Source organism: Acipenser ruthenus, chromosome 3 (genome assembly GCF_902713425.1).
Source record: "Acipenser ruthenus chromosome 3, fAciRut3.2 maternal haplotype, whole genome shotgun sequence".
Taxonomy (NCBI): domain Eukaryota; kingdom Metazoa; phylum Chordata; class Actinopteri; order Acipenseriformes; family Acipenseridae; genus Acipenser; species Acipenser ruthenus.
The window spans coordinates 29592560-29617836 of NC_081191.1; the positions used below are offsets into that span (position 1 = coordinate 29592560).

The 25277-nt window shown below is 36.2% G+C and overlaps 1 long non-coding RNA gene across 7 annotated transcripts in view; it reads right to left on the reverse strand.

The window, feature by feature from the left end:
• LOC117435626 (uncharacterized) overlaps positions 1-25277 on the reverse strand; it is a 247838-nt gene that overhangs the window by 132513 nt on the left and 90048 nt on the right. For 5 of the 7 annotated variants that reach the window (XR_009315328.1, XR_009315320.1, XR_009315323.1 and 2 more), the window contains exon 4: positions 5527-5724. This is a non-coding gene — a long non-coding RNA (uncharacterized LOC117435626). Of the gene's footprint in view, positions 1-5526; positions 5725-11134; positions 12522-12833; positions 12886-25277 lie in introns of those variants that run through there. The other 2 variants (XR_009315322.1, XR_004549190.3) reach the window with 2 other exon arrangements.

Sequence of the window (25277 nt, forward strand, 5' to 3'; positions counted from 1 at the left end):
AGGTATGAAACAGAAGCAGATTGAAGTAAAATAGAGAAAACATCAACAGAAAAAGGATGGATGTTTTTTTTTTTAAAATGTAGTACTAGAGGCACAAAACAATTACATCACAAAAGAAGGAACTTACAGAGTGTTTAAAAGGGACCAAGAACAAAGTACACAGAAAGAGTACTTTTAACTGCAAACACAAGTCAAAAAGAAAGGCCAAGAAAGAGAGATAGAAATGACCATTGCTAACCTCCAAAAAGTCTTTCCAATATAATAACAGCAAAATAACATTCAAAGAGGAGGTAAAATGTCTAAGAGATACAAATGGCAAAATCATAGATGAAGAAAAAAAATAGCAAATATATTAAATGATTACTTTTCACAAGTTTTTACAAAGGAGGATAAGGCCAACATGCCCCACATGTCAACCTGTTCCTATCCAGTTTTAAATAACTAGTATAAGAGAGGCAGAAGTGTTAAAGTGACTAGGAGCTCTTAAAATAAACAAATCCCCTGGGCTGGATGAGATCCTCCCAATAGTACTCAAAGAAATAAAATAAGTTATTTACAAACCGCTAACTAAGATCATGCAACAGTCTCTTGACACAGGGGTTGTACCGACAGACTGGAGAATTGCAAATGTAATACCGATCCACAAAAAGGGAGACAAAACCGAACCAGGTAACAACAGACCAATAAGCCTGACTTCTGTTATATGTAAACTTATGGAAACTATAGTAAGATCCAAAATGGAAAATTACCTATATGGTAACAGTATCCTGGGAGACAGTCAGCATGGTTTTAGGAAAGGGAGATCGTATCTAACTAACCTGCTTGACTTTTTTGAGGATGCAACATAGACAATGGATAACTGCAAAGCATATGACATGGTTTGTTTAGATTTCCAGAAAGTCCTGTATAAAAGATTAATTCTCAAACTCAACACAGTAGGGATTCAAGGAAATGCATGCACATGGATTACCATGTTAACATGTATAAAACAGAAAGTACTGATTAGAGGAGAAACTTCAAAATGGAGCGAAGTAACCAGTGGAGTACCACAGGGATCAGTATTAGGTCCTCTGCTCTTCCTAATCTACATTAATGACTTAGACTCTGGTACAGTAAGCAAACTTGTTAAATTTGCAGATGATACAACAACAGGAGGAGTGGCAAACACTGGCAATACAGCAAAGGCAATACAGCAAAGGTCATTCAAAATGATCTAGACAGCATTCAGAACTCAGCAGACACATGGCAAATGACATTTAATAGAGAAAAGTTTAAGGTACTGCACACAGGCAATAAAATGTGCATTATAAAAATACCATATGGGAGAAACTGAAATTGAAGAAGGAATCTATGAAAAAGACCTAGGAGTTTATGTTGTTGACTCAGAAATGTCTTCATCTAGACCAGTGGTTTTCAAACTTTAGGCCCCGTATCCCCCTTTCCAAAAAATCTAGTCTACCGTGTACCCCCTTCTGAGATAAGGTCATAATATACCTTATTTACCTTTTTTAAATGCTTACCTACCAATGTGATAGACGTGCCTGCTTTTTATCACAGATTTCATTAAAACTACACCCTGATTAGTGAACAATGCAGCCCGTAAACAAGGGTATGTTATTCTGTATTTTAAAAAAAATTAAGCGGGTCATTAAAAGAAAATAAACAAGCCTTGATTTACTGGCTCAGAAGGCACACAGGGAAGGAGGAGGGGCTAGAGTTCAGCCAATTACATAAAATAAAATAAAATGAAAACTAAAAATGCTATGTAAAATTATTTCAAAATCCAGACCAATAAGTATGGCAAAACGAGTTCAGAAACAGGTTATGCTTTTGAAAAACAAAACCTAGGGATCTAATTTAAAACAAAATCATAAAGTAATTCTCAACAAAAGTCGTACATTTCTTTCAACAAATGCAGAAGTGTAGAGAGAAAACAGACGGGGCATTTTGCATAAAAACTAACATTTACAAATACAGGCATTTAAAAAAAAAAATCAGGTAGCATGCAGAATTGTATGAATATTGAATAACACATTAAATATGTGTGTTTTTTTATTTTATTTATTTAACTTGAATGTTATCATTTAACACTTGAGCTGGACATTTAAAATGCTATGTGTGTCTTGTGCAGTATCGAATCCAGCCAGAATAAGCACATTGTTTTGAAGTGAATATTTCAAAAAGCTAAATTTGTTTAAAGTAGAAAGGTAACATATATATCATGCAGTCAAAAATTACTTTTAGCAAAATGCTTACATGTTAGTGTTTAGTGCAGTCATCTATTCATGTTAATCAGCTGCCAGACAGCTTGTTGATGGGCACTCGCTATATGATATGAACACACTCAATAGGTCTGGAGTAGAGAATTCAATTTACAGACACTTCCCAATCCCAGGAGTTAGGGATTTATTTATTTATTTAAATCCTTGCAATTCCATTTTGTAATAATAATAATAATAATAATAATAATAATAATAATAATACTAATAATAATAATAATAATAATAATAATTATACCGTGCTTTTGCTTTTATTAGCCTAATAATTAGCGACGTACATGCGTAGGCTAATGTAATCACTCGATAAAGGAGTTCTTCAACAAATTAGTCATAGTGAAAAAACACATAAAGCATTGCAAGTAAAGATAACACAGTTGTGTACGCTCCAGCTCCAGCACAGTGATTTCACTGCCTGCTCAACTCAATAATACTGTTATTTAAAAACATAAACTGAACTGACGAAACTAAAAAACACTGAACATTTAAACTCCAGAAAGTAAACGTACCTAGTAAATACTACACATATTTAAATGAAGCAACATCATACCATTTTTTTTTCTTTTTAGCCTACAGACTGCAAAACCACCGCCCTGCTATTTAAATATGTAATTTAGCCATGTGTGCGCTCAACGCACACTCACTGTCAGCAGCCGGTTGGGTGTTTATAGTTAACCTCGCCCAACAGAAAGGAAATGTACACCAGTACGGCTGTGGTTTTATTTGAAAGGAGAGTCAACATTGTTGATTCGACTGCTTAGTCGCAAACTACTACAATGTGGTTACAAAAAAAATAAAAAATCTATTGTCCACCATTACAGGATTTTTCTCGTACCCCAGTTTGAAAACCGCTGATCTAGACAACGTGGGGAAGCTGTACAAAAAAGGCCAACAAGATGCTTAGATATATAGTGAAAAGTGTTGAATTTAAATCAAGGGAGGTAATGTTAACTTTACAATGCATTAGTAAGACCTCATCTAGAATATTGTGTTCAGTTCTGGTCACCTCGCTACAAAAAGGATACTACTGCTCTAGAAAGAGTGCAAAGAAGAGCGACCAGAATTATTCCGGGTTTAAAAGGCATGTCATATGCAGACAGGCTAAAAGAATTGAATCTACTCAGTCTTGAACAAAGAAGACTACATGGCGATCTGATTCAAGCATTCAAAATTCTAAAAGGTATTGACAATGTCAACACAAGGGACTTTTTCAACCTGAAAAAAGAAACAAGGACCAGGGGTCATCATTTTCTAACTCCAGTGTGTTTAAATGTAAATGAAAAGTTTCTAACTTAAACACATGGCATGACAGTAAACAGAGGGGAAAATAAACATAAGTGCATATCCAACGTGCCATCTTTGACAGATGTGCCATAAGTGCATTTCTTACTGTTGCCAAACAGGTTTGTTTTAAGCCCAAATAAAAGATCTTTGAAAGGTTTGTTTTTTTCAGCTAATTTACTATGCTTGAATAGTTTGTCTTCTTTTCTCTGGCTGTTTGTTGTTTTGTCTGTATGTCTCACTGTCTGGGCCTATTGACGCTGAATCACTCTTTACTTCACAAATGTGCATGTTTAACAGAAAAGGCGTAATCGTGGTTCTCTAAGTCAGTGGTTTTCAACCTTTTCATCTCAAGTATTAGTGTTTCCAGCAGGGACCACCAGGTGTATTAGTAACTATGTGCAATCTTAAACGGCTGCTGTAAATCCGAGACCTACCCCATTACAACCAGGTTTGTTGAGTCTGTACTCATTTGTTTGTTGCCTCATTCTGCCGAATGGTTAATCTATGCAGCTGATGACTGCAATGAACTCAGCATGTTTATATTTTAAATATTTTGCAAGTGTTGTGTATGGAATTGGTGACCGCACCTTTAATTGTGCAATAATATGGGAAACAGCATGCTGCATCTCCCTTGCTCAGTGTTAGTGAAATTCTGATGTGACACCATGTAACGCAGACAGCTCTTATGATTACATACTGTTTATTTTTCAGTAAAAACAAGTTTAAATAGCAATGGGTTTGTTCTGCTATATGTACAATATTAAATACACCACAGCAAGCACATTGTCATATATTTTTGATATTTTCATTAGCACAATCTGAGAGCTAAATTTAGTGAATGGCGTTTTTTTTTTTTTTACTACAATCAAGTAGGCTGCAGTACATAGTACACTTCCTAATTACAGTCCCAAGTATTTCTGGGCATTCTCCTTTCATATTTTTTTAAATGGTCAGTTTGAGAAATGAAATTTTCCCTGCAACAGCTGACCCTGCTTTAGTACAAAACTCATGTACATTATTGTTTTTCATTATGGTAATGGTACTCTTAAATTACCATGCCTGTTTGTTTGACTGAAGAGATATTATCAGATCATCATCTAACTGGGGAATCTTGTGCAACGCTATCATCCTTAACCCTTTCAAAGCCGGGTTTAGACTGCTATGATGGAATTCTGAGCCAGTTTTTTTTTTTTTTTTTTTTTTAAAGAAAATGCACACACTTGTTTAAGAGTCATAAATCATTCAAAATTATATCTAATCACCATAAAAGCATATATCATTTTAAAAGCTTAGAAATTGAAGAATATTATTTGTTTACTGTTTACACAATTCAGAACATGGTAAAATGTAAAAAGGTACAAAATTGGCAGAAACAAAGTTTAAAAGGTTTCTTAAAAAAAGTTTCCCCACAACACTTTATCCTCCTACTATTCTATTTCAGTGTTTCAGATCCCAAATGATGGTGCTACAAGAATGTTCCCACAAGAGATAGAGTAGTACTCTGTCCCATATGAAGACCCTTTTTTCCCCAGTAACTATTTAAATTATGCAGAACATGCTGGAATATAAAAAGGCTCAGAAATTACAAAATAAAATTACAAACATTTTTCAATACGGTAACTATTTATGTATTCACTTTACCGTGAAGTGTATACCTGCAGCTATTGATCTCTGTCAACCACAATGTAATGACACCAAGGGGTGGTGTTAATGTAAAAGTCAAAATTTGAGGAGAAATAAAAGAGAGTTTTCCATTAATAAGGCCATAAACAGAATGAGCTTTGACCTCGTGAGGTCAAATAAGTAAAATAACAAAATAAATAAATAAAATAATACATACATACATATATCACTGTTGGGTCAGAATTTAATTTTATTTAATGTTGTGTGCCAGAATTCAAAACATGGTGCTGTGCAAAGTGGAATGTTCCCATCAGGTATGCAGCGGTACTTCATCTGCACTCACCTTCTTGACTCGTCCTGCTGATGTCGGTGACCAGAACCCGCATTGCACAATCTGCACTGCTGAAACACTGCCTTGTGCTTTTTGGAGACGATGAGGCTTGGGAATTGGTGAGCTGTTTGCCTCACCAGATGTCCTGTAGTGCTCGGCCTGCCTCCCTGATCACCTGCACTGAGGTCTGCACTGTCAGGCACGGTAAATCTGAAAGTATGGTGAAGTCACTTTCTCGAACAGCAAATAAAGTAAATCACAGTAAATACATAGCATAAGCATGGGAGAAGGATGATAAACTGCAAAATTAATGTGCACATTTATGATCAACTTTTATAAGGGTAACATTATTTGCTTCTTAGTAAAACAAAACCACAACACATAAGCTGCAAATATAATATCAATTGCTCAAACATTATAACTCGACTAATAAACAGCAACCTTGTACCTAAGATGTCTGTTGTACAAAGATTAGTACTAAAAATCAGGTTAAAAAATGTACCCTTCAGATGGTAAATTACAAATAAAAATACAAACCCCAATTAAAAGTCACCTTACATCTGCCATTCCCGCCCAATTCGTGGCAGTATATGGACTTGGCATTGGGTAAAATCTAATATTTTTTAATCATTTTTTTCTCCCAATTTGGAATAGCCAATTATTTTTAGGCTCAGCTCACTGCTACCACCCCCACGCTGACTCAGGAGCGGGGAAGACGAACACACGCTGTCCTCTGAAGCGTGTGCCGTCAGCCGACTGCTTCTTTTCACATTGCAGGCCCACCATGCAGCCACCTCAGAGCTACAGGGTCGGAGGTGCCTGGCCAGACTACAAGGGTCGTTGGTGCGCAGTGAGCCGAGGACACCCTGGCCTACTGTAAAATGACCAGCCCCTACATAGGTACTACTGTAAAATAACCAGCTCCTACATAGGTACTACTGAAATGACCAGCCACTACATAGGTACTACTGTAAAATGACCAGACCCTACATAGAAAATGTGTAGTTCATTTACATTTATTTAGAACATGTACTATTTTATGTAGTCTGACTGGTCCAAATCAATAAGTGTAGTAAATATTTGAAGCGCGTACTAAATAACATCACGTGTCAGTACTGGTACGCGTACCACAGGTTGAAAACCACTACTCTATGTAACCAAACTAACAGTGTTTAGCCCAGGAAGTGAGTGAAGGCAGAGTAGAAGTTACAGGAGAGGAATCATTATTTTTAGTAAACTGTAAAACAGTATTCACCATTGGGTTATGGAATGTACTGATATGAATATGAATGAATGTGCACACAGAGTGAATATAAACTAAAGTTTATTGATTTGAAGGTAGCTTGCATACAGGGTGAGTTGTAAACAAGGAAGCAGAAGGATTATTACCAGATAATGTGCAGTGATCACTATATTATGGCGTGTTGCCAAAAAAAAAAAGCTTGTTAGGGGACACAAATGTCCTGTAGATAGTGCCGACCTTTCAATCTTGCGTATCTGTAATTTCAGCTTTTATATAAAGGACAGCTGACGCTCGATGGGCCAAACGGAAGGCCAATTGAATAACACTGCTGTACAGGCTCAACTTTAATAGCACCGCTGTGTACTATATATGTGTAGACTCGCACTAATGTCAAAGGTCAGATATGCACAGCTATAGCAATATTTTACTGTGTGTTCATTGATGTATATATGCTTTCAGATCAGTATGCTAGGTTATGCCTGTCGTTATGGACTTAGATGTCTAAAAAGAGCATCTTGCTGATTGTAATTCTCCAAAGAGTAATCAAAGAAAAGCAAAGATGTCATTGATACAATTAATTGCAGCTTTGCATGGCCATTTATGGGATGCGTCATACATGCCAAAACTCAAAATTACCTTTTTAGAAATCTGAAATTGTTAGGTATTAATGAAATGGAATAAAACGTGTTAATTACACAAAACAATTTGGTTTCTCTTGTTTATACAGTCAGCTAGTATTAATCAATACCAATCTGGCAGTGTTATTTAATATAGAACCTGTTGTGATCAAACTAACTAAAACTCATTTATATTTTATAAGTGATTATTTGACTTATCCTTTTGATACAAAATCTTTTTTTTTTTTTCATCTTAGTTATTTTCCTTGTGTCATCAATGCTATGAATTGTAGGATTGTAGTCCTGGGCAAGATCTCTGATTAAACTCCCAGTTTCCACAGCGGTGGGAGATTAACAAAAGGTCACGTTCACGTGACAAATCAGTTGCATTTTCTAGTCTTGCAACACATTGTCAGTTTACGACAGTAAAAATATATTTGCACCGAGTGAGAGGAAAATTCGCTTACAATCGTCTTTTAAAACACTAAATATGAAAGTTAATTGCCATTGACTGGTACTTGGTTGTAAACATGAGCGAAGGACAGCTTTTCTTGTTTTTCAAATCACCACATTAGGCTGAAAATATCAGCATATTATGTACTGGCAGAAATAATAATGGGTTAACTGCAAAGAGAGTTAAACTCAGATAATATAGGGAAAATTAAAACTGATTTGGGGTGGAAAAGGGGATGAACCAAAGATAACTATTTATTTAATATTACTGAAGAAAATCAATAAATCAATATTTTGTTTTTGATAAATAACAGAACACCACCACTCCAGCCATGAGTAATTATTTAACTGTTAAAATCAATTAGTTATTCTAAAATGTATAAACTGACGTAATGTGTTATTTTCAATAATATGCATGTGCACATGAGGCATTCATTTCTGTGTTTCAACAGTTAAAGCAGACAGGAAAATGCCAGCTTCCTTTTACAGAGTAGAGCTTACAGTAACAATGATGCCACATAAGCCCAGTGATATCCAGCAACTGCCTTGACATAGTATCCATAGCCCTGGTTGGAACCTAATACAACAGGTTTGGGGGCAACTTCATAAGAAGTGAAAAGTCAGGAAGCAAGAAACCTACCTGTGTGAAGCAGGTGCAAAATGTATTGAATGTTATCTAGCGTCAAAGTTCATCTATGCCATGTTAAGTAAAATCTCATTTTTAAAAGTAAAAATAAACTTGAAAACGATTTAGATTTTGGATAAGGCTAGCTATGACAAAAAAAAATCAGTGTTTAAATTTGGTTGGACATTTTTTGGTAGCATCTCCTTGATGGGAATGTTTGGTTCTGACACCTGTCTGGAACTACAAAGCCTACATTTACTATCCCCCAATGAAAACAAACAGAAAGCTAGTTTTGTATTTTTAAATGGCATTCCAGGATGGAAGCTATTTTAAGGCAGACATTTGCATTTACTATACCACCTTTCATAATGACTTTTAAAAAAACGATAAAAAGATACCAGTTTTGTAACCCCTGAGTAATTATAGCCACTATCAATCTATCTTCTGATTATGTTCATGTGCTTCCATTTGGTTAACTTACCATGTGTTGACCAAATGGATGAAACTGGGAGTTTTTGTAAACAAAAACAAAGTATCCCTGGTAGCATAATCTGAGTGGAATGTAAACATGAAGCAAGGTTAAAGCACTGTGGAAATGAAACGGTTACTGTTACTGGACAACACTAGTAATGGAACTTCAAAAATCAAAAATTACAGCTGTGTACTAAACATTTAGTCAAAATGCTCAGTGCCCTCTGTCTCAACACAAAATCTACTTTTTTGTACTGTTATTATTATATGACACGCATGATGGAACCTGACAGAGAATCACAGAATACATATGTGTTTCAATATTTTAAAATATCTTAAATTGCATTTTAAGATATGCCATAAAGTCCTGCAAACTCCTCTTACAGAGATGCTTAATAAACAAAACAGGAAGGTGAAAAACAGTGATAGGCAGATAAACTACACATAGCAGATGTCTAAAACACATTTTAAATCACCTTTTAAAATGTTTTAATTCAAATCACAGTGGGTTCTCCAAAAGCCTTCAGCAGCTTTTACATTTCTAAAATCCTTCCTGGCACCTCAGTGTGCAATCATTTTAATAGAAGTTTTATTTTATTGGTTACTGGTAAGAGATCTAATCGGATATGCCACAGGTCACTCCTTGAACTTCCTCAGAGTGGCATAAGTTCTACTTCCATCTCAGCACGTTCCCAAGCCCTATCGCGGTGCAGAGATCTCATGCTGGCATTAGCCTGACCCTTCACTCTATTTATTTCACAACAATTTTAGGATGTGGAGATTAAATTTGATCTAATTCTTGTTGCTCCTCTTTCCAGGCCCCTCAACAGTGAGAACCACCTTCCAGCTCGCTATCCTTTACCACCTGCCTGGTATGGGGCCGTCCATGCAACTGATACATCAGACTCACATAAGCGTGTAACATTATCAGGAAAATGCTTGAGAGTTGTTGCACAGAAGGAATTAGGTTGTGGAGCTCAGGTATCCAGATACAGATGCAGACACAGACACAGAGCGCAGTGTACTGGAGCTTAAGGTATTGGTATTGCAATTGACCACCGGGTGAGACATGATAAAGCAAAATCCAGCAAAAGTTTAATTCTCACCTACTCTGGTCACAGTGAAAACCAGAACTGGGTCTTTTCAATGCCTTTGTACAGGTGTACTGTGATACACATGGTAAACAAAACAGACCCATCACTTTAAACGACCTAGATGATGACATTGGCTAGATGGGTTCTCAGTAGGTGGGCTGCATTGATAAATAATATCGCAGTTGCAAGGTTGTACCACTGTATGCCGATGACACTCATATGCACTCCTATTGGTTTTTCCACAAAGTGCAGTTTGGCCAAGAACTGGGAGAGTCCCTGATTTGAAATGAACGACAAAGGCATTGTTTACAATGGATGTCAAATGGTGTTACTTTACTGCAACAAAGTGCCTGACTGTATTCTTTCCATACGAAACTAGTTACAAAACATGAAAATGCTATTTTAATAATGTGCACCAATTAGGGATGGGCATTTCTGTATATTTTAACAATCGAATACACAAAAAGTACAATTAACCAATTGCATTAGTGTACAACATGCATAAAGCCTAACTTGATTTTGGAACAGCAATTAAAGGCAACATTATAACAAAGTACAGATTATAATGAATCAATACACTGTGTCTTCATTGGACAACTATAAAATATAAATACATGTTTACATTAACATATATTAAATACAGTACATACCTCACGGACCTGGTATACCTTCTGCTACATGAAGCCTTATAAATAATGTAGCACAGAGCAGGCATTCAATCAATAAATGTAATTAACTAAAAGTAAAGTTCAAACTACAAAATGTTTTTTTTTTTTTTTAATTTACGTATTTATTTGTATTTATTTAATCCTGTCCACAGTGCTTATAGTCAATTTACTCTTATCAATCATTTCAACTATTTGGTTTGTTACTCCTTTGTGGATTGCATTTCATGGAGGAAGCTGTAATGGTTCATTGTAATTTACGTCTGCTGCTTGTGCAAGGCAGACTCTCAGTCTCGCAGTCAACAGAGCCCGAGGCTTGCGGCTGGGCCTCTCTGTAGGTTGGTGGATATATTGTTGTATCATCGGTGGTTTAACATTGTCCCTGCTGTTCATGTAGATCAGTATTTTATTGCAAAGTGTGAATTTTACTGTTACAGTGTCTACTTTGGTAAAATGTCCAAGCAATTTTTTTTTTTTTTTTATAAAATGTTTTCATATCAGATTGGAATGTTTGAAAATGTATTGGCTGCAATGTCGTTAAGGCTCCATTTAGTATCGGCTTGCTTATTAATAATATTAATCACAGCGGTTTAAGTATAAATTAGATATAAAGTATTAATTACATTGAATAATTAAATATAGTTTTAATTACGTGCAATGGTGCATTCAAACAACTTCTGTTACCTATAGCTACAGTATTTGTATAAATTGTATCTTGAGTAATTTAGAGCCATAGAAAGAAATAATAATTTATTTAATATTTATTTATAGCAATAGGTTGTGCTACAGCAGCAGGCTTAGCGTGGTTAATGGGCCTCTTCAGATGATTATTTCTTGTTGCAGTTAAAGATAGCTATATGATTAGTATTTTTTGTAAACGATTAACCATTTTCGAATTGATTACTTGATCGATTACACATGCCCATCCCTAGCACAAATCAATAGGAAACTAAAACTGAATCCTCTTGGTTCCGTAAGCGTAAAATGCACTTCAGAGACATAATCTGTTGAGGCAGCACATATTTAATTATTGTTATTTTTCTTTTACCTGGAGTAATAAGAAAAAAGCCGAAAGACCACACTTTAATCACTCTACGGAAAAAGAAGTATGACAGACTGTAGTGACAAATTGGGATGTCACCAGTGTGGGTCTAATTGCATGCCTTTTTTCAAGCAAGCTTCTTCTGTTCATTGACAGCCAGGTGAAAGCAGATTTGGGCTCTTTGTTTCTTTTTGCAGAACCTAATACAGTATTTACAGAAGCTGCCTTTCCCTGTCACATTTCTGTCAGTAAGCAGGGTTGTTACTTTACTGTATTTGTAAAGAAGCTAGGTTCATTTTTATTTATTTAAAATTTGCATAAGTCCTTGAGCGTTAACATTTTCTCATTTTACAAGGGCTTCCCTCAGATGGCAAAATGATAACGACCCTCTGACAGAGAGCGAATAAATCCTAGTCAACAATCTCCCCCCCGACCTGTGAGGGCAATGTGTAGCAGGAAGACTGTGCCCCGGACTGGATGGTTTGGCAGATCATTCCAGGGTCAGTCGGAAGTTCTCAGGTGGTGGCGCACAATTGGCAGAGCTCCGCCCGGGTGGGGGAGAGATAAGGTCGGCCAGGGTGTCCTCAGCTCACCGCGCACCAGCGACCCCTGTGGACTGGCCGGGCGCCTGCGGGCCTGCCTGTAAGTTGCCCAGAGCTGCGTGGTCCTCCAATGCTGTAGCTCTGAGGTGGCTGCATGGCGGGCCTGCTGAGTGAAAAGAAGAGGTTGGCTGACGGCACACGTTTTGGAGGACGCTTGTGTCCGTCTTCGTCTCTCCTGAGACGATCAGAAAAAATCTGAAAAATAATTGGCGATTCCAAATTAAAAAAATAAATAAAATAATAATAATAATCTTCCATTTCAGCGGTTCTGTAAGACTTTGTTTGGGGTATCCCTTTATTAAATGTATTTTTATTTTTTTAATCAGGACCTCCAACTGAAAACAGAGGAAAAGAGATTTAGACTAGAGATTTCTGGAGACCCTTGGCAACCTAGTTTAAGATCCACTGATGCAAGTAACAAATGCTTCAGATTTGTAAACTGGAGGGGATTTGCAAACTAGACAGTACACCAAATGTAGTGGTACTGGAGATAGCAGGGGGACATACCTTGGGTCCCCAAAGGCTGCATGTGGCCCACAGGTCGGTATTCTGAGGCCATCTGTTTAGGATAAATCAGTTAGTTCCCAATTGGTCGTTACTCTAAGGACATTATATATTACTTTTTTTAAATAATTTACTTTTTTGAAGAACAGCCTGAATATGCCCAACCCTAAGGCATAGTTAATTCAACACAGATCACAAAGGCAACATTTATTTGTTATCATGGCATATTAAACAGCTGCTATTGCTATAGAGGGATTTTTTCTGCACCAGAAATGGTTAAAAGATTGTTGAAATGTATACATTTTATGAAAGCTGAATACAAACAAAATCTGCTTTTAGGTCCATCCAATTGATGCTATAACCATGTTTGTGTCTAGCCAGGAATAACAATCCATAATTCATCACTGTATGTCTGATCCACAGAAACAATCTGTATTTATTATTCATTGAATACAACCCACATAGTGAATTATAAACAGATTTTTGTTCTCATCTTATATTTTTTGGACTAAGGAATTCTACCATTTCTTTATGATTTAACAAGATTTAACAGGATACCTTATATTATGTTTTCTGGGTACAGCACTGTGGCAAACTGGTTTGCAGTGCTCAGGTGTAGAGGTGATGTGATTACGAAACAGAAGACATACGTAAACCAGGTCTGGTGACCTCAAAGAATAATCCCAGGCAATACACAGCAATGTGTATTGCACTGTTACAAACAGCGGGTTACAGTCCTGAAATAATAAACACAGTATAACACACACAAAGACACACACACCCGATCACAAGTCCAGAGTGAGTGCTAACGCGCAAGTGGTAAAATACAATCTATTAGTGTACAGTGGTGAAGTGTTGTCCGGGTTGGTGCTGGCCTTGAGCAACAGCTCCCGGTACGTGTTAGTAAACAAGTACAAATTAGACACGACAAAACAAACAAACAAACACTAAACACTCACAGTTACTTTATTACTCTCCTTCATGGGTTCACTCACAACTATAACAAAGGAACAGACCGTTTAGCCACGTCCCCTTTTGTACCGTCAGTCACACCCCCTTGGTTAGCGAGTGCAACCGTTTCTCCTCCAATCCGCGGTTGTCACATCGCTTCCCTTCTGGGGCGATGGCTTGGTGTACCGTGGCACCGTCCCCATTCTAGATGGCCAACTTCCACCTTTCCCTGGAATGCATTGTCAGACGATCCAGTCTGGGGCACTCCCTTTACACAGCGCCCTCACAGGTCGGGAGGGAGATTTATAACCAAGATTCATTCTTTCTCTGTCACAAGGACAGATTCAAATGTAGTTCTGCATGCCTGGGATTAGAGCAATAATCCCTTATAAAATTATGAATTTTCAAACAAATAAAAATAGATCTTAAATTTCCATTGAAAAGACAAGGGTCTAAAATATGAGAATTTTAAGTGGTGTAAAGATGGCAGTTGCATTAAAAAAAGAATGCAAATTATAAAAAAAATATAATGAGCGAAATTGCAAGCTGGCTAAATAGGATTCGAGATAGACAAGTTAATTTCTGTAAGTAGACCCTATAGTAGTTCCATTAAAACTGCCATAGTAAAATATTTCATTTTTGGCCATTACTTGTAGGCAAAATTCCCACCTTACAGACCGTTGTCTTTTCCCAAACTCCAAAGATTTGGTCGAAATGTGAAATAAGGATAAATAATAGTAGAGAATGTTCCTTCTTTTCCAATTTTATTTATTTTTTACTCTCCAACTGGGAAAAGGGCTTTTGCAAAGACCCGAATCATAAAAGGCTGCCATCATGTGCCTAATTGAAAACAATTAATGATTGTGAATAGAATAATTTGATAAAGTCTTCCACAATAGAAGACAATGCATTTAGCAAAAGGTGTATTAAAAACAAACCAAAAAAAAACACACACAACACAGAAGTAGTGTTGTACAGTCTTCATTGTTTTGATATGAACAGTTTGGTGCTATGTTTTGCTATGTTTTTTGTTTTACCTTGTTTTTATCATATTTTCCTGCAGTACATTGGAGATGACTGGTTTATTTGGACAGTTATTAACTCAGTTGCAGATCAGACAGAAATGATAGTTGCACAACCCTTGTGGTAATTTCTAAAACCACCTCACTTCATAACAGTGGACAACAGTTGCTGAAATGTAACCAATTACATACAGAATAACTGTTGAACATGTATTTTATAATTATGTCAAACAAAAAAATGTATCTTTCAAGAATGCAACAAATTTCCAAATACATTGTGCCCTGTTTTAATATTAAAAAGCTCCCTCTTTCAGGTTGGGTTTATATGTTTGTTTGTTTGTTTTACTCACGTAGTACTTTGTAAAACCATAGACATGTACAACAGAGTAACAAATTTGACATCTCTATATTTTCTAGCCAGGTAAATTTTACTACAGAGGGCACTCTCATCTACATCCCTTTGATATGTTATGAGCAAATCAGAAATTAACATTTTTTCAAAAAAAAAATAAAAATAAAATAAAACTATAATTGATGTGAGACTACTGATGGCGATCTCAACAGAACATAACCAAATGTTTTGTTTTTTTAATTTTACTGTTAATTTACAATGATTGTCTACAGGGATCTTGCTTTAAGTTGAGTGCTGAGGCAAGAGGCTCAGTTAAGTCATATAGATCAAACACTGCAGTAGGTTCTTGCGGTCCTGTTGCAGGGTCTGGTTTGTGTGGTGTTATATTTACAGACTCGAATTCCTAAAACTGTCCCTGGTGAAGTAAAATCCCTACTTCTGCTGTCTTAGAAATGGTAGCCGTGCCAAACATTGAGTGAAACTGACATATGAGTGAAAGCCCATTCACACAAAAGTGGGTGCTCAAAAGGCAAATGTTTCATTTTTCATCCAACCTAAAAGTTAAATTTCTCTTTCTCACAGTCAAAATTAAGGATCCATCATAATTGCAGTAGATTTCAACATTTTTCTATTAGTTAAAAAGATGTAAGGCCTTCACTTGGAAATGCTTTCGTACTACAGCTAGATTGTCTCTAATTGCGGAAGTTATACAGAGATTCTGGGACCCTGAAGGGAATAAAGTTACATTATCTAACCCAGGAAGCCTGTAATTAACAAGCATGTCTATTCTAGTTAATTTACCTTATGCAACTCCTTGAGAGTATTAAAAAAAAGACATCAGAAATGAGACTCCACACACACACACCTTCTATTAAGGAGGACTCCAGCACAATTTTACCAACTACACCTATTAAGGCTACTATGGGGGCTTTTTCTTTGATTACTTTACAGGAACTGACAGAGATAGTTTGACATATGAGAGCTGCTACATGCTCTCTTGATTCTATTCCTACAAAACTATTAAAATACTTTCTTGGTGTTATTGATACCCACATTTTAGAAATTATAAATGGTTCACTTTCTTCTGGTATAGTTCCCTCAGCATTTAAGGCAGCTGTGGTAAAGCCTATGCTAAGAAACACAATTTGGACCCTAAAGTCCTCAATAACTATAGGGCAATCTCCAACCTACCATTCTTAGTTAAGGTGCTAGAGAGAGTTGTTGCAATTCAATTACAAACATTTCTAACTCTTAATGGTATATTTAATAAGTTTCAGTCTGGTTTTCGTGCAGCACATAGCACTGAGACGGCCCTTGTCACAGTTGTGAACGATCTGCTAATAAGCTCTGACTCAGGCTTGCCATCAGTATTAATTCTTCTTGATCTAAGTGCAGCCTTTGTTACTGTAGACCATTCCATCCTACTGAATCGTCTTGAAAGCACAGTAGGACTGTCTGGCCTTGTCCTATCCTGGTTCAATCTTATCTTTCTGGTAGGATTCAGTTCGTCTCTATTGAAGAGGTACAATTGGCATTATCGGAAGTTGTCTGTGGTGTTCCACAGGGCTCCATTCTAGGTCCCTTGCTGTTTTCATTATATATGCTACCGTTATGTGACATCCGCAGACACAGAGTGAACTTCCATTGCTATGCTGATGATCCTCAGCTATATTTGTCCTTAAAGCCAGGAATTTCTTCTGCCTGGGTGTTATTAGCTACTGCCTTTCAGACATCAAGCATTGGATGTCACAGAATTTTCTAATGTTGAATTCAGATAAAACAGATGTTATGCTAGTGGGATCACAGAACCAACTAAAAGGAAATGTTGGATTACATGAGCTCAACCATTGTAGTCTCACATCAAAATTTAAACCAGAAATTAAGAGTTTGGGGGTCATCTTTGATCCTGATCTATCATTTGAGACTCATTAGGGAAGTTACTAAAGTGTCTTTTTACCATTTGAGAAATATAGCCAAACTTAGACCAATTATTTCCATATCTGATGCTAAGAGACTAATGCATGCCTTTGTTTCATCTCGAATTGATTATTGTAATGCACTTTTTTCTGGTTTCCCAAAACGTGTGGTATCCCGCTTGCAGCTTGTTCAGAATACCGCCGCTAGAATTCTGACTAAAACCATGAAAAGTGAACATATTACCCCTGTTTTAGCCTCTTTACATTGGCTCCCTGTGCAGTATAGAATTTATCTGAAGATTTTGCTGTTAACTTACAAAGCCCTGAATGGATTAGCACCTAGTTATTTGCAGGAGTTACTGTCCCTGTATCTTCCAAACCGCACTCTGTGATCACAGGATGTGGGGCTGCCTGTTATTCCTAGGGTCAACAAAAGCAACGGGAGGTATGGCTTTTTCTTGTAGAGCTCCTAAATTATGGAATGCTCTGCCTTCATTTGTCAGAGAAGCTGGGACCGTTACAGTTTTCATGTCAAGACTAAAAACACACTTTTATAAAATGGCTCTTATCTTAGTGGGTTTTAATGTAAATTAAAAATTGCTGCTTTTATATTATTATGTATATACTGTTATTTAAATGGTTTGACTGTGGCAGTTGTATGTGTGACATGCTATACAAATGTATTGTGGTTTGTTCTTTTTTTTCCTGCTATGCACTGTACAGTACTTTATGATAATTTTGTATAAAAAGCGCTATATAAATGCAATAAATAAATAAATAAATAAATAAATAATTGTTGACAGAAAGAGATACAGTACCCAAACAGCTCCAGGATTACATTTCAAAGATAAACTCCCTAAAATACGAGTACAGTGAGCTTGTAACATTTGTGGTTTCCAGGCTTAACGGCTGTTGTGCACCCACAAACATCCTTTAAATGTACAGCACAGAAATGCTGTTATAAATACAGGTTTTCAAAAGCTTAAACACTGACCCGTCTCCATTAGGCCAAAAATAAGGCTTCACTTAGATGTGTAAACCATACTCATTAGTTCTCATAAAATGGTAAATTGCATGCAAACATATAACTTGAGATTAGAAGGAATGGCTGCTCAGTGAGAGACTTTTCAGCCAGTATAACATATGTTTTGCTTTATTTTTTTTAGTTTAATAGATTTTTTTAGCTGGGCTTTAGTGTAGTTCAAACTATATATTAAAAGAGACAAGAACTACATCTTCACTGGCAAAATGTACGGTTCTCTGGTAAAACTAGTACTCTGATAAAAGTCAAATAAACCAGATTCGATTAATAGTACATCAGTGTTACAACATGCTAAAATTATACAAGACAAAACATTTATGCCTAATGCTAATTGTTTTACCAACAACGTACTGGTGTAGTTTACCAACCATGTACAGTACTAGTTATCTATTATCTGCTGTATTATTGAATTGTGGTTTGTCACACTTGTACTTTGCTTGAACAAAAGTTATTGTATTTCTTGCTCTTATTGTATTACTTGTATTGTAACACTTAATGTATTTGCTTACGATTGTAAGTCGCCCTGGATAAGGGAGTCCGCTAAGAAATAAATAATAATAAATAAATAATAGTGGTATCTTGCTCTCTTTTGACTATATGACTACTCTAGTCCAGTACTCAGTTGTCACAAACTAGTACATTTTAATAGAAACTTGAGATATTTATACTTTTGGCATGGTATTTTGCATACACTAAGAAATACCATTTTGATGTTCATAGGTTGGCTGTGGAGATATTGATTAGAACGTCATGCATTTTCATTAACCTTTCTACACCTTTCTCTGCATCTTCTTTGATACCAGGTCTACAGACAACCATACAGATTTTGTGCAAATTGTTTACTTTCAAAAGCAGCTTAATAATATAATTGGTGCAGTGTGTTTTGCTATGGAAAGTCATTGCTGAAAAGGGCCCCAAATTCAAAGAATTCTGTTTGGAAGTCTAAACCCCACAAGACAGAACTGTGTATACATTACTTTACCTGCTTGTCTTTTCCTCTTATGTCACCCAAATGTTGCCAGAAAGTCTTCTGAGTGAGTGAGGCACAGAATTAGTGCCAAAAGTAAGATGGTGATGCCCGTTGAGAGGTGAACTGGAGGAACCATCAGAACTCATTTAACCTTATGTGCTTCTAAGCTTCCAGAAATAATGACTTTCAGTAACTCTGACCTAGACCGGATTGAGACCCAGCTCCCTATGGAGAAAGGTGAGTGCCCTTATCAGAGAAAAAAAAACCCCACTGCGCTACCAAGTCCACATACAATTATGTTAAATATTGAATTTGCTGATCACTTAAAATTGATTCACAGGAGGCCTGGATTAGAGAAGCAAAAGCCTGCACTAATCCATGTCCCTTTCTTCATGTGCACCCTATTGTATAACATATTCTGGTCTTAAAGAGACTACCACACATCTGTAAGTATTCTCAATTCCTTGCTTTGCAGAAGCCTGTTTAATTATTAAGATACACAGGCCAACAAAATGCTATTACAAACAATGAAGTCGTCATATGACATTCACAAGGCCTAAAGCAGCATACAGGTAGCTGGTGTATCCAAATGGTAGTACAAGATCATGTTTTGTTGTATCCATTTTTTGCTTTAAAAATGTTACACAGCTGATGGGGGATTGTATCATAAATATTCGACCTCGCTGTCTGGCTAGAAATTATCCTAAGCTCTATTAAAACCAGTGAATAAACTATTCATGGACAAATTAATGAAAAGAAAACCAACACTGAGATGTCCATTACCCCCACTGAGAAAGATTTTAGATTATTTCCATTTTCTTTGGCATGCTTCTTGGAACATAAACTCACCCACTACAGTGTATTTGAGTCAATTTACACTACATAATGGGGCTTTAAAAAAATAGAGTGGAAAGGCCTGCCATGGTGTGGTTTATGTTCCCATCAGAAATTAACTGTACTTCTTTCATTGACTCTAGACATTATACATAGAATGCAGGGGAGTATGAAATATGGCAGCTGTGAGCCTGGAGTAGCCTTTTATTGCTGACTACTGTTAATTTAGCTTTCATTTGTAGATGATTTGTGTACCTCACTAAAGAACTAAGATCAGTACAGGCTAGTGAAAGCTAAGATTAGCCAGGGTTGTCTGAGACGTGAAACATGCCTACCAAGAAAAATGAAATTCAAGGTCAACGAGATGTAAGTTATCAAAATAGCTACAGTACAAGATGGAAATATTGTGCTTGAAATATTATCTATGGAAAAAAAAACACAGTTCAACAATATACAGTAATGTCTATTGGGGTGGGGGCTGGAAAAGCAGTATCTATGGCAAACAAAGTTCAAATAAAAAGGAAAAACATTAAGGGAGTTAAGCTATTTTTTTCTCCAACTTTCATTAAATGTTTGACTTTGAGGCTGCAAGCCATTCATAAAAATAAAGATACCAAAAATAAAAATACCTAAAGTACATTTTATTGTAGTTATTAATAACCTGAAGTACACATATTAATTACATATGGTTTCTTCCATGCAAGGCCTGTCGCACTCACTTTAGTGTATATTTATGTGTATATTTATGTGGTAATTCACTACATTGTATTAATGCTGTAACAATAATTCAGCATACAGGAACTATCTACCCAATTCAGTTTTATCCTTAAATAAGTGTATCAATAGGACAGATCACAAAGATACAGTAACAGTAATTATGTTTTAGGAGAAACACAACTCCATATGTCCAAAAAGTGTGATATTTAGAAGTTTATAGTATTGCCATTGAGTATGCTAAACTCTTTTGAACCTAAAATGTCTGTGGGGCAGTAGCAGTTAGAACACCCACCATCACCCACATCCTTTTTAAATTTGTTTTTACATATCTTAATGACAAGGAGAAAAACAGCAGCAGTACCTACGGACCTTCTAGGATGTGCAGTGTTAAGTTCTATTTAGGCTAATTCTCATTATATAAAACTTATACTTCAGTCTTTCAATACAGTGAAATACTTAGGAGTACTAGGTGTGTTTTGGTGCTGTGCAAAGCATGTAAGTTCTTAATTGTCTGTTCCACAACAAAGCAGCTATTTTGTTGCCCTTACACAACTACATAACCTTCCGTTTCACATTTTGTCATGCCAATCAATTAAACAATAAGGGGAAAAAGAAGCAAGAACTTCTAAAGTAGAACGAGGCAACCTGCTTCCTGCAAACGTGGCCATAATTTGTCACAGACATAAACAAGAACGTTTTTAAACACTGAGGAGTAGCTGTACTAAGATGGGCCAGTGGCAGCACAAACATACCACAATTTTCATTTTCGTTGTGACAATTTGCAAAGTATATATTTTGTCGTATGTACTAAGAGAAAATATGTTAGTGAAAAGAGCCGCAACATACTCATTTAAATATTTGTTGCGTCTTCTAAGCGAGATCTTTAGCACTGTGAGAGTCATGCGACATTGTTCAAATAAATAGCGGGAGTTGACTTGTGGTTTGCTGCAGCAGAGGGTGCCCGAAGGATAACGTCTGTACATGCAAGAATCAAACTAACACTGTTTCTGTTAAATGTAAACATCATCTGTACAATGCATTCTGTTCTGTCTTAATGTTATTTATATATATATATATATATATATAAAAAATGAAAGGCAGTTTAATCCTATCGGATTCTAGTGAGGCCCCCACCTTCACCCCCAAAAAGTTTTTCAGAATCATACAGTAGCCCCTTGCTAAACCGGACATGTTTGTCTAACATAAGGAGGTGTATGATTTAAACAATATAATAAAATTGCACATACATACATTTATAGTGTTCAGTGCATTGTAAATGTAAATCATTGTGCTGAAATAACACTAATGTGTTTTGGGTAGGCTGCACATTCCATTATGTAAAAATATTAATCTGTGCAGCCTATACAGTATATGGTACAGTAATAAAATCAAATGAATACCTGGCGCACTTTCTTTTTACTTTAGCCTACAGGTAACACAAAATAAATCACGCTGCTGCATTGTGCACATTGCAGTTCAATGTGAATAAAAGATTATTTTTAATTGAAACTAAATTATTTTAGCAGGGTTTATTATTATTATTATTATTATTATTATTATTATTATTATTATTATTATTATTATTATTATTATTATTATTATTATTATTAACTTGGACTACTTAGTAGCCTAGACAATTAACACACAATAGATCATGGTCCTATACAGATGCTCAGAATGAGCTGGAGGGGTTAGTGGCACATGTGTGCAGTCTATTGCTCCCAACATGTTGGGTAAACCAGAAATGTCATAGAAATTTGTTTTCAAGGCTTGTAAGTACACCCTGTCTAGTGAAAATTGGGTACTTGGGTGTTCACCTCAAATGCATTAAGCACCTGGCAACGCAAGAGAAAAGGTGGACTGAGAAATGCCAGCATTATTTTAGTCTAATGGAGGCGGGTCAGTGTTTAAGCTTTTGAAAACCTGTATTTATAACAGCATTTCTGTGCTGTACATTTAAAGGATGTTTGTGGGTGCACAACAGCCATTAAGCCTGGAAACCACAAATGTTACAAGCTCACTTTACTCATATTTTAGGGAGTTTATCTTTGAAATGTAATCCTGGAGCTGTTTGGGTACTGTATCTCTTCCTGGTCACAATTATTTATTTATTTATTTATTTATTTATTTATTGCATTTATATAGCGCTTTTTATACAAAGGTCTTGCAAAAGTACTGTACAGTGCATAGCAGAAAAAGAAAAAACCAAAAAGAAAAATGTAAACTTTCTGGATTAACAAGACGCATTGCCCTTGCCTTTCTTTTCAAATTTTGCTTGCAAGAGACCAGTCACGAACAGCCATCACTCATTGCCAGGATATGCAGAGCAGCCCAAGTGTAGTTACATTAGCTTATTCACAGTCTTAAGATCACGCCTAAACAGGCAGCCATGGTTCGAAACAGAACATTCCAAATATATAACTGCTCTTTAAATAAAATAAAAGGATGTGGTTCTCTCTAAGCTCAAGAAAAATAACCTGAGTTGAACTTCACTGTGTTAGCAGCATGATTCATCTATCCACAGTGACAAACTGAAACTAAGCTGAGTGATCAGGTCTTTGAGGGCTCTGGGTCTTGAGTTGTTCTCTATATTTCAAGTAAACGGGGGAAAAAAGTGTGACAGGTGCCGTGCATAACATTATTAGCACTTACTACCCTTTGTCACATTGATGTTTTTCTCAGAGATTGTTATTCTATTATTAAAATATGCAATAAGCAAGCCGATATTGTGATGGATAGAAATAATCTGTTACGTACAAATGCAGGGTTTAAGTCTTCACATACATAAGAACTTAAAATGTATAAACGTGAGTAGGCCATCGGCCCATCTAAGCTCACCAAGTTCTGAGTCCAAAACTTTGTCAAATTGTTTTTTAAAGGATCCAAGTGATTGTGCCTCAACAACATGGGCAGGTAACCCATAAAGAAGTGTCTCCTTCCCTCTGTCTATCTTCACATAATTTCCAACTAAGTCCTGTCATTGTACTTCCTGTAGAATTTCCAGAAAAGAAATCATGCAAGGGCTGTGTTTTTGGAATGAATATGTTTAAGTTTATATAAGGAACTGCAAAAACAAAAAAAAATCTGCCTACTTCATGAGGATCAATAAAATACAATATAATAATTACAGCATAACCAGAATGTTTCATTTACATACTGTACAATTATATTAAAACCTTCAATATCTTTGTTATCTGAACTGTAACCAGTAATGTGGTGTGTAATGCACTTCATTTCATAATTACCGATCAGGTAATAATTGAGAACACTTTATTAGCAAGAAGCAAGCAAAATGGTGCAGACATTTCACGAAAGCTTTCAAGTACAAATGAAAATAACTTGATAATAAGAAAAATAAATTTTATATATATATATATTGAGGCGACGGTGGATGTCTAGAGGGGAGTAGAAAATGTGTAGTCCAAGAGGGGCTTAAAAACTACATTCCCCAAAATGCCACGGGACTGAGCCAGGATGAAGTGCACCTGGCTCTGACTGAACAAGGGACACCTGCCTGTGATTAGCAAGCAGGTATTTAACAAGGACAAAATGTTTGTTCAGGCACTCTGTGTGAAGGCAAGAGGCTGTCAGTAAAGAATAAAGTACTGTGGAAACCTTTTGTGTGTGCAAAAAGTGAAAAACTAAAGTGTTTTGTGATCGGAAAATGGCTTAGCCGTCCGATATATAGAGGAACAGAAAGAAAGTTTAGTTAGTACTCCATGTGGGAGTTAGGTTTTTGTTTTGTTTATTTTTGTTAAATAAAATGGTATGCAAGTGCTAAAGTGCAGTTCTGTGTCTGGGTCTGCTGTGTTTAAAGGGTGAAAACGAGCCTCAGCCATAAGGCCGTGTTACATTTGGTGGCAGCAGTACAAAGCCCTACGGACCCAGCAGAAAAAAAAAAAAAATATTATATATATATAATATAATAAAAGTATTGATGCAGTCGACTGCTGCACAAAAAGAGGCCAACCAGGTAATGAGACAAGAGTTGGGGTTGCCAGAACCGGAGGTGTCGGAACTTGTATAGTATATATTACTGAAGGTAATTTCTGAACTGCGAATGTCAATAAATGTTAACATGTTTACAGTAATACTGATTATCTAAACACATTTTTACCAACATATCCTGGTCTCAATTAGTGCAAATAGAAAGTTAATTGTACTTATTTCCATTTTTATTTATTTTCAACAGAAGGATGTTTAGCTTCAATATTGTGAATAAAATAGGTCAGTTCTGATTTTAAAAACATTAGCAGCATGTCATAGACGTGTGGTCTTGTGGCATCACCAAAGTCAAACCAAAAGCCAGGGAACCACAGTGTGGTGTTGCAAGCACGACCCAATCCCTATATTCCAGAAAAAATGTGGAACCAGCACGGTGCTTTTTACCTCCCATATATTTTCAGTACTTCTATAATAAACAATTATACTGAGCTTCTTTTTTTCCAATAGTTTTACTCAGCAAGACTATGTTATTGCAAGGTTAATAGCTCTACATATAGTCAGGTCCAACAACCATATGAAACAGTCAATCTTGAGTCTTTTGCAGTTTTAGTAACACAACACTTAATGTTACAGAGTGAGAGCTAGAGGCTATTTCAGTAATTTTGTACTTAAGGCTTACATTCTAGGATACTTTAAAT